General features: G+C 39.6%; 1 long non-coding RNA gene across 2 annotated transcripts in view; it reads left to right on the top strand.

Moving 5' to 3' along the window:
• The first annotated feature begins 1,073 nt into the window (after window positions 1-1,073).
• Window positions 1,074-18,399, top strand: part of LOC141258265 (uncharacterized) — a 66,133-nt gene continuing 48,807 nt past the window's right edge. For both annotated transcript variants that reach the window (XR_012318257.1, XR_012318256.1), the window contains exon 1: window positions 1,074-1,235. This is a non-coding gene — a long non-coding RNA (uncharacterized lncRNA). The remainder of the gene's footprint in view (window positions 1,236-18,399) is intronic.

The raw sequence follows: 18,399 nt of genomic DNA, 5'->3' as shown, positions 1-18,399 counted from the left end.
ATTTAATCTGACTGCCAGATTGGAGTCGGGAAGTGAATTTTTCCTCAATGATGTAAATTGGCCTATACCGCATGTTTTTTTTTGCCTTCCCCTGGATCAACGCTGCGGAATAGCTGCAGTGCACAAGAAATAGGCTGAACTGGATGGACGCTTGTCTTTTTTCGGCCTTATAAACTATGTAACTATGTAAACAGAGAGAATAAAAAAGAGTCAGAGCAACAAGTAGGAACAAGAAGCAAGAGGAAGAAAGAGAGAGGGAAGGAGTGAGAATGATACGTATAAAACAATGATTTGAAAAGAATTTTGTGAATTGACTATTTGCAATTTTTGTCACTTTGCTTTTTGCTCTCATAAAGCAGCAGTTTAATGACTTTCGTGGTGGCTGCGGAGCCTCGTGATCAGGGGTCTCGTACCATTGTAACAGGGTGACCGACACAGTTGTGCATTTTATATAAACATGTGTGTTAAGTGTTTTGAAACATGCATTGGTGTTCTACAGGTGTTGCTATGGTCGGGACGACCATATTTTAGGAGGGAGGAATGTAAGAGGTTGACCGGGATGGTCATGCGCCTCTTCCCTCTTGGTGCACATAATGTTGTATTCTATGTTGATATATGAGCATTTATTTGACCTAATGTCTGATGGGTTACTTACAGGGTCAGTATAGTTTAGTGCAGGTAGACTATTAGATTAGTAGAAGAGTAGTGCAGAGGTGGGCACTATAGCACACAGAGTATGCAGTTATAAGTTAGGAAAGAGTTAAGGGATTCAGGAGCTGCTCCAGGGAGGAGCAGGTTCAGTGAAGAAATGAGACACTTCTTGATTGCAGGCAGAGGGAGTTGAGTGAGGGATAGTGACTAGTGAGGATGTGTCAGGAGGACACAGGAGAAAGTACAGGAGAAGGGCGTGTGTGTCACATTCTGGAAGTTACTTACAGGGTCAGTATAGGTTAGTGCAGGTAGACTATTAGATTAGTAGAAGAGTAGTGCAGAGGTGGGCACTATAGCATACAGAGTATGCAGTTATAAGTTAGGAAAGAGTTAAGGAGTTCAGGAGCTGCTCCAGTGTGGGAGGAGCAGGTTCAGTGAAGAACTGAGACACTTCCTGATTGCACGCAGTTCTAGTTGAGAGAGGGATAGTGTTACGGATCCGGGTGGTGGAACCTCAGTGCTGCGGTGCAACTCGGACCGACCAAGGTCATACCGCCGTACGGCTCAATCGACTCCATGACCAGGTAAGGACCGAGCAGAGGGACCAGGTGCTACTCTGGGACCGACCTTGTATGAGAGCAGGTGACTCCCACGGGTCAGAAGGCAGGGACTGACCGGTACAACAGATGAGCACGGCAGGCAGGCTGATGGGTGATCGGGGCAGACGGACTGGCAGACACGTCAGGTAACAAGCAGGAGCCTCCAAGTAGGCTGGCTGGTAGGCACGGCAGGTAACAGGCAGGTGCTTCTAGGTAAGCGGGCTGGCAGGCACGGCAGGTAACGGGCAGGAGCCTCCAGGTAGGCTGGCTGGTAGGCACGGCAGGTAACAGGCAGGTGCTTCTAGGTAAGTGGGCTGGCAGGCACGGCAGGTAACGGGCAGGTGCTTCCAGGTAAGCCGCCGGGCAGAGCCCATAGACAGACTGGCGGACTAGATTGTAGACAGACTGTCGGGCTGGAGAGTAGATGAGCTGGTGGACCGGACTTGTAGTCAGGCTGGCGGACTGGATTTGTAGTCAGGCTGGCGGACTGGACTTGTAGTCAGTCCGGCGGACTGGACTTGTAGTCAGGCTGGCGGACTGGACTTGTAGTCAGGCCGGCGGACTGGACTTGTAGTCAGGCTGGTGGTCTGGACTTGTAGTCAGGCCGGCGGACTGGACTTGTAGTCAGGCCGGCGGGCTGGACTTGTAATCAGGCTAGCGGGCTGGACTTGTAGTCAGGCTGGCGGGCTGGACTGGTAGTCAGGCTGGCGGGCTGGACTGGTAGTCAGGCTAGCAGCGCGACCTGAGGGCTGAAGCAGAGTATAACACACAAAGCTACAACCTTGCACGGGCACCTCAATTTTGGAGGAGGTGCCTTTTATATGAGAGGTCCTTTGGCAATTGGCCGGGGACTCCTCATTACGGAGTGCGCGGCCTCTTTAAGAGGGAGGGAGCGCGCGCGCGCCCTAAGCACAGTGCCCGGGGAGCAGCGCGTGCCAGCAGCAACAGAGGCAGGAGCGCCGGAGGACGCCGGGCAGGGAGCGCGGCGGTAAGTGGGACGGCGTCTCGATACTACAGACAGTGATTAGGAAGGACTTGCCAGGAGGACACAGGAGAAAGTACAGGAGAAGGATGTTTGTGTCACATTCTGGGAGTTTTTGGACACCCTTATCTGGAAGGTGGATCCGAGCAGTCTAGAAAGCGGTGACAACAAGAACAGATGTACATGGAGAGGTCACATCAGGAAGGTGGATCCAAGAAGGTCAGGCAGTGGGACAGAGAATGGAGTTACCCCCTAGGGCTGACGCATTCAGTGTTAATCTTCATATCCAAATCGGTGTCCGTGACTTTCATTGCTGGTAAAGTGCCGCTGTATGTGAAGAGATCACAAAGAGACTGTATCACTTGTTACTCCCTGTATGTGACTGTGGCTGCAAGTAAAGAAGTTTTTACGTTTTTAAGCTGGTCTGGTTTCCTCCTTCTGAAGGCTAAAAGACTCAACTCCCGGAACGGTGGGTCAGAAGTGACTATGGAGGTCTCCTCCACGGAAGCACCACAACACACACCCAGGGGTTCTGAGAGTCCCCTTTTTCTGTAGCGGGCCAGGGTGAGGATTTAATCACTGAAACTGACATGCCACTCGCCACCGACTGCCACCCTGCCCCCCATTACATTTGGCGTAGTCGTCAGGATGCGAAGTCCTTGCATCGAAACAACGGGGTGAACAGGTCCTGTGGCAAGAGAGAGAAGATGCGGATAAGGACCGCAAGAAAAATGCCCCTGACGCAGATGAAGCGCCTGAATAGAAACAAAGAGAACTGAAGTTGATGAAAAACGTACAAAACAAAATGGCGGACTAAGATGGCGATCCTAAGATGGCGGCCAGCAACGTGAGTCCCAAGATGGCGGATGATGGAGTGGAGGCTGGCAATAGCTCCGCCCATCATGGGCGTCCTGAGCGCAAAACGGCGCGAAAGCCTGTATGGCATTGACGCCGGGCAGGGCTGAGACTGTGGCCCTCTGTGAGCGGTGCCCACCTGCGGTGGGCACGTCGAAGAAAGAAGAAACCCCACCCACCATTGAAGATCCCGGAGACAGAGGCTGAGTGGGAGGAGCTGCCGGAAGCGGCTCCACCCAGGGACGAGTGGAGCCTGGAGGGAGGATCCCTCATGTCAAGCAGTGCAGCGCCATTGCTGAAGGAAACGGTGAAGCAGCAACAGTCTGAGACCATGTCACATCGCGGTGGCCTTGGATGCATAGACTGGGAGCGGTACAGGCAGTGCCAGGAGGAAGAGAAGTGACCAGGCGGCCGCTGGGGAGTCTGCGACCTACACGAGTACCCAATGGAGGACGGCATGTTACTTGTACCTGGCTGGTCCCCGTACGCACATCCGCGGAGGGATATCGTGCCACTGGCAAAAGCTTTGAAGGTTCCCGTGATGACGCGCCAGGAGGCAGAAGAAGCAGCAGAACCAATCTGGGTGACCGGAGGAGTAACTGCAGCGGCGGTGTCTGCAGATACCAGGGAGGCGGCTCCGGTGACCATGGCGACGGTGAGCCTTGATCCGATTCCTGCCCCTAACCGATCGCCCCCTACATACCAGGAAGCGGTGAGAACTCCCAGAGAGGAGGAGGAACGGTGGATCGCGGGCGTGATTGAGAGAAAGAAGCGGTGAGAGCGCCAAGTACGAGAGGAACTACAGCGCCCGGGGGGAGGAGCCATGTTCGGCCGGATGACTCGCGGCCTACTTCGACATTTCAATTTGTCTCGCGGCTACGGTTTCCTGCAAGAAACAGGGACCAGTGAGAAGGAATTCACGTTTATTAAGGAGTATGAGCCCCGAGGCCCGTATGCAGTGCCCGTCGCCATATTTCCTGAGGCTGAGCAGCAACAGTCCACAAACCGTCCTGTGCTGCCGGAAACCACAGCCGTCGTGTAGCAGTTGATCGTGGTACCTGCAGATCAGGAACCAGACCCCAGTGAGATGTCCTCGCAAATATCCGAGTCTGTAACTCAGCTGCTGCAGACCCTGTCTACGGCCCCAGCACGGCAGGAACCAGAGGGAGCGGCGGCTGCAGCCCCCACAACAAGGCCCCTACAGAGGTGGCTGGCCCAGCACCTAGCCCAGCCATACGCGAGAGGACCAGGAGAGAGAGTGGAGGCTCCTCGTCTTCTACAGGATCAGCGGGACAGACTGTCCTAATTTTCAAGGACAATGGGGTGGTTAACTACAGCCACTATGCAGAAGCTGCAGACTAACCCGGCGGTGTGTGAACCGCCACCCAAGTTGTGCTAGTTGCAGCGTGAAACATGCAAAAGGAACTGTTCCGCGTTCCTAGGGGCAGGAGCCCTTGTTCAGCCCGGTGGCGACCGGAGATGGCCAAGGACGTGGCCACTGATAAAGAGACTGTTCCGCATCTCCTAAAGGGCAAGGAGCCCTAATGGCACCAAGCGGAGTTGGTGCTGGCCAGACGGCCGGAGGTGACTTTATTTGTGTTTTTCCCCTCTCCAAGTTCTGTTGTGCACGTTTGTGCATTCCCCCGCTGGATTATGGGACTGAACCCTGATAGGGTTAAGTGTCCCTCACCAAAGGACTGTGTGTGTATACTCTAAGGACGGTGCACTTCTATCCCAAAACTGTCCTTGTGTTTTCCTGAACTTTCCTTACCGCAATAATGAGTAACACACTTACTTACTTAAAGGGACAGTTCCTGCAAAAAGGAGGGAGGGGGAAAACTGTCAGGACGACCCGAGGATCGTGCCGGGTAACTGCTCCAGGACTGTCAGAGCAGGATTTGTTGGCCAGCGGGCCTGTGATGGAGCAAGGGGACTGGGGTCAGATGGATCTATGTTCAAAGGAACTTGAACACTTGTACTGAGTCCCTTCCAGCGGGGGGGGACTAGGGTCAGTCGGACCCGTTTGGTTCTTCGGATGACCCGATGTGTGTGCCGGGTTGAAGGACTTTGCCCCTGTGCATATGGGCAATTACTGAAGTGGGTCAAAATGGCCGGTCTTAAGAAAAAGACTTCAACTCTGTGTTCCAGAGTCCCAACCGAGTGGGACCGAGGTCAAGGTTGACCAACCAGAGATACTGGACGAAGACTGTATTAACCTGTTGTGCATTTTATATAAACATGTGTGTTAAGTGTTTTGAAACAAGCATTGGTGTTTTACAGGTGTCGTTATGGTCGGGACGACCATATTTTAGGAGGGAGGAATGTAAGAGGGTGACCGGGATGGTCATGCAACTCTTCCCTCTTGGTGCACATAATATTGTATTCTATGTTGATATATGAGCATTTATTTGACCTAATGTCTGATGGGTTACTTACAGGGTCAGTATAGTTTAGTGCAGGTAGACTATTAGATTAGTAGAAGAGTAGTGCAGAGGTGGGCACTATAGCACACAGAGTATGCAGTTATAAGTTAGGAAAGAGTTAAGGGATTCAGGAGCTGCTCCAGGGAGGAGCAGGTTCAGTGAAGAAATGAGACACTTCTTGATTGCAGGCAGAGGGAGTTGAGTGAGGGATAGTGACTAGTGAGGATGTGTCAGGAGGACACAGGAGAAAGTACAGGAGAAGGGCGTGTGTGTCACATTCTGGAAGTTTTTGGACAACCTTATCTGGAAGGTGGATCCGAGCAGTCTAGAAAGCAGGGACAACAGGAACAGATGTACATGGAGAGGTCAATGTGGGAACTTCACCTTACGGTGCCGAGACAGGACAACCACATCAGGAAGGTGGATCCAAGCAGGTCAGGCAGTGGGACAGAGAATGGAGTTAACCCCTAGGGCTGGCGCATTCGGCATTAATCTTCATATCCAAATCGGTGTCCTTGTCTTTCACCACTGGTAAAGTGCCGCTGTATGTGAAGAGATCACAAAGAGACTGTATCACTTGTTACTCCCTGTGCAAAATCTGCACAGTTCTCGCCACTAAAAAATCTCTCCTATAAAAAGTCTTGTTTCCCTTGTGGCCCAGAAGAAGCGCCCCCAGCAGGATGGTCATATCATCACATATATGACTGACCAGTGCAGAAATATCATCACTCACTGCCCAAAGTCAGTGACATAAAGAGGCACAAAGTGAGGGAAAGAAACAAAAGAAATACAAGACTTTCCACATTCATAGCCGAGGCCTCGTACCATGGAGTCGGGAACAGTGTCTGATGCTTCCCGGATTATTCCCTCTGTTCTCTGATGGAGACGATAATACTAACAGACGGCTCATCAACCACGAGAAACAACCTGTAGCTTAGGTAGAGGATATAGGAGCAGAAGACAGTCTGAAATTTAGGCTCAGTCCTAGAGAGACTCAGACTGGTGCTCTGCATATGTGTCATGCCATAAACTGGAAGAGAGAAGCCCAATAGATACAAACGAGACAAGAGTGAATCTTTTGAGATTTCAATTGGCAAATGTCATCAAAGATTTCCCAAATGTTCAGCACAGATTGCAAATACTGCAAAGCCTCAAAATGCTGAGAAAAGATGTGTGCAACACTCTGTGGTCTCCTAGGACTGTATCCAACCCCTTGAAAGCTCCTAGAAGGAAACAAAACCACAGTAATGTCCAAGTGTCCTTAACGTATATGGTCATAGGTAAACAAGACTACAATATTACTGCTAATATGTACAAGAATATAACTATCATAATACTGTCCCTATATAGAAGAATATAACTACTATAATACTGACCCCTATGTACAAGAATATAACTATTATAATACTGACCCCTATGTACAAGAATATAACTACTATAATACTGCCCCCTATGTACAAGAATATAACTACTATAATACTGCTCCTATGTACAAGAATATAACTACTATAATACTGCCCCCTATGTACAAGAATATAACTACTATAATACTGCTCCAATGTACAAGAATATAACTACTATAATACTGCCTCTATGTACAAGAATATAACTACTATAATGCTGCCCCCTATGTACAAGAATATAACTACTATAATACAGCCCCTATGTACAAGAATATAACTACTATAATACTGTCCCTATATACAAGAATATAACTACTATAATACTGTCCCTAAGTACAAGAATATAACTACTATAATACTGCTTCCTATGTACAAGAATATAACTACTATAATACTGCCCCCTATGTACAAGAATATATCTACTATAATACTGCCCCCTATGTACAGGAATATAACTACTATAATACTGCCTCTATGTACAAGAATATAACTACTATAATACTGCCTCTATGTACAAGAATATAACTACTATAATACTGCCCCCTATGTACAAGAATATGACTACTATAATACTGCCCCTATGTACAAGAATATAACTACTATAATACTGTCCCTATATACAAGAATATAACTACTATAATACTGTCCCTATGTACAAGAATATAACTACTATAATACTGTCCCTATGTACAAGAATATAACTACTATAATACTGCCCCCTATGTATAGGAATATAACTACTATAATACTGCCTCTATGTACAAGAATATAACTACTATAATACTGCCTCTATGTACAAGAATATAACTACTATAATACTGCCCCTATGTACAAGAATATAACTACTATAATACTGCCCCTATGTACAAGAATATAACTACTATAATACTGCTCCTATGTACAAGAATATAACTACTATAATATTGATCCTATGTTCAAGAATATAACTACTATAATACTGCCCCTATGTACAAGAATATAACTACTATAATACTGCCCCTATGTACAAGAATATAACTACTATAATACTGCTCCTATGTACAAGAATATAACTACTATAATATTGATCCTATGTTCAAGAATATAACAACTACTATAGTACTACCCCCTAGGTACAAGAATATAACTACTATAATACTGCCCCTATGTACAAGAATATAACTACTATAATACTGCCCCTATGTACAAGACTATAACTACTATAATACTGCCCCCTATGTACAAGAATATACAGTGCCTACAAGTAGTATTCAACCCCCTGCAGATTTAGCTGGTTGACACATGCGGAATTAACTTGGCATTGTGACATTTGTACTGTAGATCAGCCTGGAAGTGGGAAATGCACTGCAGCAAATTTTTTTTTTTTTTTTTTTTAAAAACGTTAAAAGTTAATTCAGAGTGTCATTTATTATTCAACCCCTCAAACCACAAGAATTCTGTTTGGTCCCCCTAAAGTATTAAGAAGTAGTTCAGGCACCAAGAATAATGAGCTTCACATGTGTGGATTAAAGATCTCTTTTGCCAGCCTTTTCTGACTATTTAAGACCCTCCCCAAACTTGTGAACAGCACTCAGACATGGTCAACATGGGAAAGACAAAGGAGCATTCCAAGGCCATCAGAGACAAGATCGTGGAGGGTCACAAGGCTGGCAAGGGGTACAAAACCCTTTCCAAGGAGTTGGGCCTACCTGTCTCCACTGTTGGGAGCATCATCCGTAAGTGGAAGGCTTATGGAACTACTGTTAGCCTTCCACGGCCTGGACAGCCTTTGAAAGTGTCCTCCCGTGCCGAGGCCAGGCTTGTCCGAAGAGTCAAGGCTAACCCAAGGACAACAAGGAAGGAGCTCCGGGAAGATCTCATGGCAGTGGGGACATTGGTTTCAGTCAATACCATAAGTAACGTACTCCACCGCAATGGTCTTCGTTCCAGACGAGCCTGTATGGTACCTTTACTTTCAAAGCGTCATGTCAAGGCTCGTCTACAGTTTGCTCATGATCACTTGGAGGACTCTGAGACAGACTGGTTCAAGGTTCTATGGTCTGATGAGACCAAGATCGAGATCTTTGGTGCCAACCACACACGTGACGTTTGGAGACTGGATGGCACTGCATACGACCCCAAGAATACCATCCCTACAGTCAAGCATGGTGGTGGCAGCATCATGCTGTGGGGCTGTTTCTCAGCCAAGGGGCCTGGCCATCTGGTCCGCATCCATGAGAAGATGGATAGCACGGCCTACCTGGAGATTTTGGCCAAGAACCTCCGCTCCTCCATCAAGGATCTTAAGATGGGTCGTAATTTCATCTTCCAACAAGACAACGACCCAAAGCACACAGCCAAGAAAACCAAGGCCTGGTTCAAGAGGGAAAAAGTCAAGGTGTTGGAGTGGCCTAGTCAGTCTCCTGACCTTAACCCAATTGAAAACTTGTGGAAGGAGCTCAAGAATAAAGTCCACATGAGACACCCAAAGAACCTAGATAACTTGGAGAAGATCTGCATGGAGGAGTGGGCCAAGATAACTCCACAGACCTGTGCCGGCCTGATCAGGTCTTATAAAAGACGATTATTAGCTGTAATTGCAAACAGGGGTTACTCCACAAAATATTAAACATAGGGGTTGTATAATAATTGACCCACACTTTTATGTTTAAAATTTAATAAAATTCAACTGAGCAACATAACTTTTTGGTTTGTAAGATTTATGCTTCTGTTCATAAAACCTACTCTCGTTTGCAGTTTGAAGGCTCTAACTTATTTGCATCTTATCAAACCAGCTAAATCTGCAGGGGGTTGAATACTACTTGTAGGCACTGTAACTACTATAATACTGCCCCCTATGTACACAAATATAACTACTATAATACTGCTCCTATGTACAAGCATATAACTACTATAATACTGCTCCTATGTACAAGAATATAACTACTATAATACTGCCCCCTATGTACAAGAATATAACTACTATAATACTGCCCTCTATGTACACGAATATAACTACTATAATACTGCTCCTATGTACAAGAATATAACTACTATAATACTGCTCCTATGTACAAGAATATAACTACTATAATACTGCCCCCTATGTACAAGAATATAACCACTATAATACTGCTCCTATGTACAAGAATATAACTACTATAATACTGCCCCCTATGTACATGAATATAACTACTATAATACTGCTCCTATGTACAAGAATATAACTACTATAATACTGCTCCTATGTACAAGAATATAACTACTATAATACTGCCCCCTATGTACAAGAATATAACTACTATAATACTGCCCTCTATGTACACGAATATAACTACTATAATACTGCTCCTATGTACAAGAATATAACTACTATAATACTGCTCCTATGTACAAGAATATAACTACTATAATACTGCCCCCTATGTACAAGAATATAACCACTATAATACTGCTCCTATGTACAAGAATATAACTACTATAATACTGCCCCTATGTACACGAATATAACTACTATAATACTGCTCCTATGTACAAGAATATAACTACTATAATACTGCTCCTATGTACAAGAATATAACTACTATAATACTGCCCCCTATGTACAAGAATATAACCACTATAATACTGCTCCTATGTACAAGAATATAACCACTATAATACTGCTCCTATGTACAAGAATATAACTACTATAATATTGCTCCTATGTACAAGAATATAACTACTATAATACTGCCCCTATGTACAAGAATATAACTACTATAATACTGCCCCCATGAACAAGGATATAACTACTATAATACTGCCCCTATGAACAAGGATATAACTACTATAATATTGCTCCTATGTACAAGAATATAACTACTATAATACTGCCCCTATGTACAAGAATATAACTACTATAATACTGCCCCCATGAACAAGGATATAACTACTATAATACTGCTCCTATGTACAAGAATATAACTACTATAATACTGCTCCTATGTACAAGAATATAACTACTATAATATTGCTCCTATGTACAAGGATATAACTACTATAATACTGCTCCTATGTACAAGAATATAACTACTATAATACTGCCCCTATGTACAAGAATATAACTACTATAATACTGCCCCCATGAACAAGGATATAACTACTATAATACTGCTCCTATGTACAAGAATATAACTACTATAATATTGCTCCTATGTACAAGAATATAACTACTATAATACTGCCCCTATGTACAAGAATCTAACTACTATAATACTGCCCCCATGAACAAGGATATAACTACTATAATACTGCCCCCATGAACAAGGATATAACTGCTATAATACTGCTCCTATGTACAAGAATATAACTACTATAATACTGCTCTTATGTTCAAGAATATAACTACTATAATACTGCTCCTATGTACAAGAATATAACTACTATAATATTGCTCCTATGTACAGGAATATAACTACTATAATATTGCTCCTATGTACAAGAATATAACTACTATAATACTGCCCCTATGTACAAGAATAAAACTACTATAATACTGCCCCCATGAACAAGAATATAACTACTATAATACTGCTCCTATGTACAAGAATATAACTACTATAATACTGCTCCTATGTACAAGAATATAACTACTATAATACTGCCCCTATGTACAAGAATATAACTACTATAATACTGCCCCCATGAACAAGAATATAACTACTATAATACTGCTCCTATGTACAAGAATATAACTACTATCATACTGCTCCTATGTTCAAGAATATAACTACTATAATATTACCCCCTATGTACAAGAATATAACTACTATAATACTGCCCTTATGTACAAGAATATAACTACTATAATACTGCCCCTATGTACAAGACTATAACTACTATAATACTGCCCCCTATGTACAAGAATATAACTACTATAATACTGCCCCCTATGTACACGAATATAACTACTATAATACTGCTCCTATGTGCAAGAATATAACTACTATAATACTGCTCTTATGTACAAGAATATAACTACTATAATACTGCCCCTATGTACAAGAATATAACTACTATAATACTGCTCCCTATGTACAAGAATATATCTACTATAATACTGCTCCTATATACAAGAATATAACTACTATAATACTGCCCCTATGTACAAGAATATATCTACTATAATACTGCTCCTATATACAAGAATATAACTACTATAATACTGCTCCTATGTACAAGAATATAACTACTATAATACTGCTCCCTATGTACAAGAATATAACTACTATAATACTGCCTCCTATGTACAAGAATATAACTACTATAATACTGTACCCTATGTACAAGAATATAACTACTATAATACTGCTCCTATGTACAAGAATATAACTACTATAATACTGCCCCTATATACATGAATATAACTACTATTATACTGCCCCCTATGTTCAAGAATATAACTACTATAATACTGCCCCTATGTACAAGAATATATCTACTATAATACTGCTCCTATATACAAGAATATAACTACTATAATACTGCCCCGATGTACAAGAATATAACTACTATAATACTGCTCCTATATACAATAATATAACTACTATAATACTGCCCCTATGTACAAGAATATATCTACTATAATACTGCTCCTATATACAAGAATATAACTACTATAATACTGCTCCTATGTACAAGAATATAACTACTATAATACTGCTCCCTATGTACAAGAATATAACTACTATAATACTGCCTCCTATGTACAAGAATATAACTACTATAATACTGTACCCTATGTACAAGAATATAACTACTATAATACTGCTCCTATGTACAAGAATATAACTACTATAATACTGCCCCTATATACATGAATATAACTACTATTATACTGCCCCCTATGTTCAAGAATATAACTACTATAATACTGCCCCTATGTACAAGAATATATCTACTATAATACTGCTCCTATATACAAGAATATAACTACTATAATACTGCCCCTATGTACAAGAATATAACTACTATAATACTGTTCCTATATACAAGAATATAACTACTATAATACTGCTCCTATGTACAAGAATATAACTACTATAATACTGCCCCCTATGTGCAAGAATATAACTACTATAATACTGCCCCTATGTACAAGAATATAACTACTAAAATACTGCCCCTATGTACAAGAATATAACTACTATAATACTGCCCCCTATGTACAATAATATAATCACTATAATACTGCTCCCCATGTACAAGAATATAACTACTATAATACTGCCCCTATGTACAAGAATATAACTACTATAATACTGCCCTCTATGTAGAATATAACTACTATAATACTGCCCCTATGTACAAGAATATAACTACTATAATACTGCCCCTATGTACAAGAATATATCTACTATAATACTGCTCCTATGTACAAGAATATACCTACTATAATACTGCTCCTATATATAAGAATATATCTACTATAATAGTGCCCCTATGTACAAGAATATTACTATTATAATACTGCCCCTATGTACAAGAATATATCTACTATAATACTGCTCCTATATACAAGAATATAACTACTATAATACTGCTCCTATGTACAAGAATATACCCACTATAATACTGCTCCCTATGTACAAGAATATAACTACTATAATACTGCCCCTATGTACAAGAATATAACTACTATAATACTGCCCCCTATGTACAAGAATATAATCACTATAATACTGCTCCCCATGTACAAGAATATAACTACTATAATACTGCCCCTATGTACAAGAATATAACTACTATAATACTGCCCTCTATGTAGAATATAACTACTATAATACTGCCCCTATGTACAAGAATATAACTACTATAATACTGCCCCTATGTACAAGAATATATCTACTATAATAGTGCTCCTATGTACAAGAATATACCTACTATAATACTGCTCTTATATATAAGAATATATCTACTATAATAGTGCCCCTATGTACAAGAATATAACTACTATAATACTGCCCCTATGTACAAGAATATAACTACTATAATACTGGCCCCTATGTACAAGAATATAATCACTATAATACTGCTCCCCATGTACAAGAATATAACTACTATAATACTGCCCCTATGTACAAGAATATATCTACTATAATACTGCTCCTATATACAAGAATATAACTACTATAATTCTGCTCCTATGTGCAAGAATATAACTACTATAATACTGCTCCTATGTACAAGAAAATAACTACTATAATACTGATCCTATGTACAAGAATATAACTACTATAATACTACTGCTATGTACAAGAATATAACTACTATAAAACTGCCCCCTATGTACAAGAATATAACTACTATAATACTGCCGATATATACAAGAATATAACTACTATAATACTGCTCCTATGTACAAGAATATACCTACTATAATACGGCTCCCTATGTACAAGAATATAACTACTATAATACTACCTCTATGTACAAGAATATAACTACTATAATACTGCCCCCTATGTACAAGAATATAATCACTATAATACTGCTCCCCATGTACAAGAATATAACTACTATAATACTGCCCCTATGTACAAGAATATAACTACTAAAATACTGCCCTCTATATAGAATATAACTACTATAATACTGCCCCTATGTACAAGAATATAACTACTATAATACTGCCCCTATGTACAAGAATATACCTAATATAATACTGCTCTTATATATAAGAATATATCTACTATAATAGTGCCCCTATGTACAAGAATATTACTACTATAATACTGCTCCTATATACAAGAATATAACTACTATAATACTGCTCCTATATACAAGAATATAACTACTATAATACTGCTCCCTATGTACAAGAATATAACTACTATAATACTGCTCCTATGTACAAGAATATAACTACTATAACACTGCCCCTATGTACAAGAATATAACTACTAAAATACTGCCCTCTATGTAGAATATAACTACTATAATACTGCCCCTATGTACAAGAATATAACTACTATAATACTGCTCCTATGTACAAGAATATACCTAATATAATAATGCTCTTATATATAAGAATATATCTACTATAATAGTGCCCCTATGTACAAGAATATTACTACTATAATACTGCCCCTATGTACAAGAATATATCTACTATAATACTGCTCCTATATACAAGAATATAACTACTCTAATACTGCTCCTATATACAAGAATATAACTACTGTAATACTGCTCCCTATGTACAAGAATATAACTACTATAATACTGCCCCTATGTACAAGAATATAACTACTATAATACTGCCCCCTATGTACAAGAATATAATCACTATAATACTGCTCCTCATGTACAAGAATATAACTACTATAATACTGCCCCTATGTACAAGAATATAACTACTATAATACTGCCCTCTATGTAGAATATAACTACAATAATATTGCCCCTATGTACAAGAATATAACTACTATAATACTGCCCCTATGTACAAGAATATATCTACTATAATACTGCTCCTATGTACAAGAATATACCTACTATAATACTGCTCCTATATATAAGAATATAACAACTATAATACTGCCCTCTATGTGCAAGAATATAACTACTATAATACTGCCCTCTATGTAGAAGAATATAGCTACTATAATACTGCCCCCTATGTACAAGAATATAACTACTATAATACTGCTACTATGTACAAGAATATAACTGCTATAATACTGCTCCTATATGCAGAACATAACAACTATAATACTGCCCCCTATGTACAAGAATATAACTACTATAACACTGCTCCTATGTACAAGAATATAACTACTATAATACTGCTCCTATGTACAAGAATATAACTACTATAATACAGCCCCTATGTACAAGAATATAACTACTATAATACTGCCCCTATGTACACGAATATAACTATTATAATACTGCTCCCTATGTATAAGAATATAACTACTATAATACTGCCCCCTATGTACAAGAATATAACTACTATAATACTGCTCCTATGTACAAGAATATATCTACTATAATACTGCTCCTATGTACAAGAATATAACTACTATAATACTGCCCCCTATGTATAAGAATATATCTACTATAATACTGCCCCCTATGTACAAGGATATAACTACTATAATACTGCTACTATGTACAAGAATATAACTGCTATAATACTGCTCCTATATGCAGAACATAACTACTATAATACTGCTCCCTATGTACAAGAATATAACTGCTATAACACTGCTCCTATGTACAAGAATATAACTACTATAATACTGCTCCTATGTACAAGAATATATCTACTATAATACTGCTCCTATATACAAGAATATAACTACTATAATACTGCTCCTACATACAAGAATATAACTACTATAATACTGCTCCCTATGTACAAGAATATAACTACTATAATACTGCTCCTATGTACAAGAATATAACTACTATAATACAGCCCCTATGTACAAGAATATAACTGCTATAATACTGCCCCTATGTTCACGAATATAACTACTATAACACTGCTCCCTATGTACAAGAATATAACTACTATAATACTGCCCCCTAGGTACAAGAATATAACTACTATAATACTGCCCCTATGTACAAGAATATATCTACTATAATACTGCTCCTATGTACAAGAATATAACTACTATAATACTGCCCCTATGTACAAGAATATATCTACTATAATACTGCTCCTATGTACAAGAATATATCTACTATAATACTGTCCCCTATGTACAAGAATATAACTACTATAATACTGCTCCTATGTTCAAGAATATGACTACTGTAATACTGCTCCTATGTACAAGAATATAACTACTATAATACTGCTCCTATGTACAAGAATATAACTACTATAATACTGCTCCTCTGTACAAGAATATAACTACTATAATACTGCCCCTATGTACAAGAATAAAACTACTATAATACTGCTCCTATGTACAAGAATATACTATAATACTGCTCCTATGTACAAGGATATAACTACTATAATACTGCTCCCTATGTACAAGAATATAACTACTATAATACTGCCCCTATGTACAAGAATATAATTACTATAATACTGCCCCTATGTACAAGAATATAACTACTATAATACTGCTCCCTATGTACAAGAATATAACTACTGTAATACTGCCCCTATGTACAAGAATATAACTACTATAATACTGCCCTTATGTACAAGAGTATAACTACTATAATACTGCTCCTCTGTACAAGAATATAACTACTATAATACTGCTCCTCTGTACAAGAATATAACTACTATAATACTGCCCCTATGTACAAGAATATAACTACTATAATACTGCCCCCTATGTACAAGAATATAACTACTATAATACTGCCCTTATGTACAAGAGTATAACTACTATAATACTGCTCCTCTGTACAAGAATATAACTACTATAATACTGCTCCTCTGTACAAGAATATAACTACTATAATACTGCTCATATGTACAAGAATATAACTACTATAATACTGCCCCTATGTACAAGAATATAACTACTATAATACTGCTCCCTATGTACAAGAATATAACTACTATAATACTGCTCCTATGTACAAGAATATAACTACTATAATACTGCCCCTATGTACAAGAATATAACTACTATAATACTGCCCCTATGTACAAGAATATAACTACTATAATACTGCCCCCTATGTACAAGAATATAACTACTATAATACTGCCCCTATGTACAAGAATATAACTACTATAATACTGCCCCTATGTACAAGAATATAACTACTATAATACTGCCCCTATGTACAAGAATATAACTACTATAATACTGCTCCTATGTACAAGAATATAACTAATATAATACTGCCCTTATGTACAAGAGTATAACTACTATAACACTGCTCCTATGTACAAGAATATAACTACTATAATACTGCCCCTATGTACAAGAATCTAACTACTCAAATACTGCCCCTATGTACAAGAATATAACTACTATAATACTGCCCCTATGTACAAGAATATAACTACTATAATACTGCCCCCTATGTACAAGAATATAACTACTATAATACTGCCCCTATGTACAAGAATATAACTACTATAATACTGCTCCTATGTACAAGAATATAACTACTATAATACTGCTCCCTATGTACAAGAATATAACTACTATAATACTGCTATGTACAAGAATATAACTACTATAATACTGCCCCTATGTACAAGAATATAACTACTATAATACTGTTCCCTATGTACAAGAATATAACTACTATAATACTGCTCCTATGTACAAGAATATAACTACTATAATACTGCCCTTATGTACAAGAGTATAACTACTATAATACTGCTCCTATGTACAAGAATATAACTACTATAATACTGCCCCCTATGTACAAGAATATAACTACTATAATACTGCCCCTATGTACAAGAATATAACTACTATAAGGATGTAACTCAGGATCAGTAATGTAATGTATGTACACAGTGACTG

Source organism: Phyllobates terribilis, unplaced genomic scaffold (assembly GCF_046119375.1).
Source record: "Phyllobates terribilis strain yellow unplaced genomic scaffold, ASM4611937v1 Scaffold_3__8_contigs__length_932513732, whole genome shotgun sequence".
In the NCBI taxonomy this organism is placed as follows: domain Eukaryota; kingdom Metazoa; phylum Chordata; class Amphibia; order Anura; family Dendrobatidae; genus Phyllobates; species Phyllobates terribilis.
This window is presented reverse-complemented; position numbering and strand designations above follow the sequence as displayed.